The 4,183-nt window shown below is 41.0% G+C and overlaps 1 pseudogene; it reads right to left on the bottom strand.

Moving 5' to 3' along the window:
- Window positions 1-4,025: 4,025 nt before the first annotated feature.
- LOC114224626 (U2 spliceosomal RNA) lies at window positions 4,026-4,183 on the bottom strand (annotated as a pseudogene).

Here is a 4,183-nt window from a genome sequence, read left to right as displayed (position 1 = left end):
ACCTGCTTGGGATTTTCTCTCTCCCTCTCCCTCTGCACCTCCCCACCCCCACCCCCTTGTACGTGCTCTCTCTCTCTCTCTCTCAAAAAAAAAATAGAGCAGGGGTGGGATGCTTGCGTGTCTCAGTCAGTGAAGCATCAGACTCTTTTTGATCTCAGCTCAGGTCTTGATCTCAGTGTTGTGAGTGGAGCCTACTACCTAAAAAAAAAAAGAAATTATAAAAAAAATAGAACATGGGCACCTGGCTGGCTCAGTCAGAGGAGCATGTGACTCTTGATCTCAGAGTTGTAGGTTTGAGCCCCAGTTGGGTGTAGAGACTAATTAAAAAATAGTAAAAACAAAAAACAAAAGAAGTAGAGCAAATCTGGAAAAGATCTCAGTTACTACTAGACTAGATCACATTAACATTCTCTGGAACCTTCTCTGAGCTCCAACATTTCATATATATATGTGTGTGTATATATTCATATATATATATATATATGCCTTAAGGATGGTAATTGTTTCAGAAAACATGGGTATAGTCCTCCATATTCAGAGTTCTTATACTCACCAGGAGAAGAAATACTACATATTATTCCTAGCTTCACCAATAATGTGCTTATGGATTATTTCTGATTTGGGCTATTAGAAATTCTTTTCAGTGTCTTCTGGTGGATATCTACATATACTTTTCTATGGTATTTACTCAAGAGTGAAATTTCTGGGCTAGAGATGATCTATGTCTTCAGTTTTACTACATAATTCTCAACTGTTTTCCAAAGTGGCTATTAATTTTGCACTCCCACCAACAGAGTATTAGAATTATATCCTCTTCACCACTGGATATTATCAGATTGTAAAAATTTGCCAATCTGGAATGTGGGTAATGATCTCATATTATGGTTTTGATTTATATTTTCCTGATTACTAATAAGGTTGAGCTCCATTTCATATGACGATTGGGTATGTGGAATTCCTCTCTTTTGAAGGAACTGCAAATCGTTCCATTTTTCTGCAAAGGCGTTGTCTGTCTTCTTACTGATTTGTTTCTCATGATTTTGATTCTCATTATTCATGGTATTTGTGCTGTATAACTACTGTCATAAACAGTGAATTAGCCAATGCTGAACCATGCTCTTAGGAAAAATACAGGATTAAGTTCCTGTGAGTCGCTGGTCACGTTTTTATCAACTGAAACACCAGTTGTGTTATAGGTTCATTTGCCAATGTCCTTGTACACCAGCCAGACTCATCAGCATTGGAAATCTGCTCTTTCCATTACCCTTTCCCTGTATAACCCTTAACATACATTTTTAAAATTCTTCCGTAACCTCCCCATCTGCCTCACCTACAAGTCTAGCTTTTTTCCCACCATATTGCCTTTTGAAACATGCAAGCCAGCCAGCCAGCATTAATCAAGCAGAGTTTAATATTTTCCTGACCCTGGGCAATGTGAATGTAAATTTCTTTGGTGTTTAGTCTCACAACTGTCCTCTATGCTTTCATTAACTTGTTGTCATCTCATCAATCCACAAATGTAGCCACTTTTCCATCTCTTCCATAGCTTCATCATGCACTGTAGCCATTACTTTATCACTTTCCAGAGCTGCCTCATGGAAAGATTGATGAATTTCCTCTTCCTCTTTCTGAATATACCTGTGGAACTGTATAAAACTTCTGGACATGAGGGATTCCATTTTGAGAAAAGCTCCATTTTCCTTCCTAAAACAAATGGCTAATGAACTCTTGAACAAGCAAAAAGACTCTTGGCTGGGCCAGAAGCAGCAATTGTTCCTGAAGTCTGCTTATGGACTTTCTGAAGACAGAATAGTTGAGGAGGGTGTCACCAGCAGCTTAACCTGTTAGTGCCAATGACAATGTATTTTGTGTCTCCTATCCAAGTCATGTAATTGCCTCCCTCCTTTCTCTTCTTCATAAAAACCTCTTGCTTTTACCCCACAGGTAGGATACTTTTCTGGCTACTGCTGGAATTGTGCTCCCCAAATTGCAATTCTTTGATCCCAAGTAAACACTTATTTTGCTCTCATTGTTGCTCTTACTTTTAGATATTCCATATTGTTTCATTAACCTTGAACTCATGGCCAACCACACTCATGCCTAAACAAAGCTTATTAAGACTCATATTTTCTTTGTGATGGACTTCACAGCCTTCTCAGGAACATTAGACATCACTTCAACATTGGAGACCATATTAAACAGCAAAATCACCAACAACAAGCAAAAAAAATTTTTTTTTCAAAATTTTATTTATTTATTTGAGAGAGAGAGTGAGAGAGAGAGCCCAAGAGGGGGTAGGGTCAGAGGGAGAAGCAGACTCCCTGCCGAGCAGGGAGCCAGATGCGGGACTCGATCCCGGGACTCCGGGATCATGACCTGAGCCGAAGGCAGTCGCTTAACCAACTGAGCTACCCAGACACCCCCAAAAAATTTAAAAATATGGCACTCAACAGACCGAAAAGAATACTTGTTTATGGTATGAGAGCTGAGACAGGAAGGTAGATCATTGCCTTGTTCAATGTGACCTGGCAATGTATGTATTGAGTGACTCAAATCCACTGCTCTTCCCATGAACATGAATGTTCACAAAGTACTGCAAGTATTGACTTGGGGATTAGAAATACATTTTAGTGAGCAGATGGATTCGCATATACAGAATCTGTAAATAATGAGGAGGGGCTGTGTATGTTGATGTACAAGTATACCTTGTTTTATTGTGCTTTGCTTTATTGCACTTCAAAGATAATTGCATTTTTTTAGATTTTATTTATTTATTTGAGAGAGAGAGCACACTGGAGAGAGAGAGAGAGAGAGAGAGGGAGAGCGCGAGCCTGTGCAAGCCCAGGAGCAGGGGGGAGGGGCAAAGAGAGAGGGAGAAGCTGACTCCCAGCTGAGCAGGGAGCCCGTATCCATCCCAGAACCCTCGGATCATGACCTAAGACGAAATCAAGAGTTGGACGCTTAACTGACTGAGCCACCCAGGTGCCCCTAAAGATTTTATTTTTAAGTAACCTCTACACCCAACGTGGGGCTCAAATCTACAACCCTGAGATCAAGAGTCCCATGTTCCACTGTGCCAGCCAGGTACCCCAGCATTTTTTAGTAATAAAGTATTTTTAAATTAAGGTATGTACTTCTTAAAGACACAGTGTTATTGCATACTTAGTAGACTACAGTATAGTGTAAATATAACTTTTTTAAAAGTTTATTTATATATTTACATCATCGCTACACCCAATGTGGGGCTTGAACTCACGAACCTGATATCAAGAGTAGAATGCTCTTCTGACTGAGCCAGTCTGGTGCCCCAAACGTAACTTTTATATGCACTGGGAAACCAAAAAATTCGCTTGATCCACTTGATTGTGATATTTGCTTTATTGTGGTAGTCTGGAACCGAATCCACAGTACCTCCAAGGTATGCCTGGATGTGTGTGCGAGGAAGTCAGGGTAAGTTTAACTTTTTTTTCATTTTTTTCCCTGTGGATACTAAGTGTCTCAGCCCCATTAGAAAAAAATTAATCTTTCCCCCACTCTGCAGTGCTATTTTTGTCATAAATCAAATATCTATTTATGCAAGGTTCTATGTGATATTGTGATTTATAATGAATATATTTGACCTCCCTCTTATCTCTGGCACAGAGCTCCTAAAACCCTGGGAATTTCCTAAGTGCTGAGAACCATAAAGGTGTCTTGTTATGTTAATGAGGTCACTTTTGGAAAGCCCCTGGGTAACCTAAAGATGGGGGCTGGTTGCCAGAGGAGCCAACTAAGATTAGAGGGTAGGAACTTTCAGCCCACCCCCTGACTCAGGGGAGGGGAGCGGCAGAAGTTGAACCAGCCAATGACTTAATCATGCCTCTGTTTCAAAGCCTCCATCAAACCCAAAAGGAGGGGTTCGGGAGGGTTTCTGGGTTGGTGAACACGGGGAGATTTGGGGAGAATAGTGGCCCGGAGAGGGCAGGGAAGCTGCGTGCCCTTTCTCCAGACCTCGCCCTACCTCACTCTTCCGCCTGGCTGTTCCTGAGTTACATCCTCTTATAACCAACCACTGATCTGGTAAGGAAAATGTTTCTCTAAGTTCTGTGAGCTGCTCTAGCAAATTAATTGAACCTGAGGAAGAGTTGGTGGGAACCTCTGATTTCTACTACACTTGATCTTAGCCAAAAGGCCGAGAAGCGAT

Source organism: Eumetopias jubatus, unplaced genomic scaffold (assembly GCF_037043125.1).
Source record: "Eumetopias jubatus isolate StellerSeaLion01/CBP00866 unplaced genomic scaffold, mEumJub1_p1.0 scaffold_11, whole genome shotgun sequence".
In the NCBI taxonomy this organism is placed as follows: domain Eukaryota; kingdom Metazoa; phylum Chordata; class Mammalia; order Carnivora; family Otariidae; genus Eumetopias; species Eumetopias jubatus.
The sequence above is the reverse complement of the archived record's forward strand: the minus strand, read 5'-3'. Positions and strand labels throughout refer to the sequence as shown.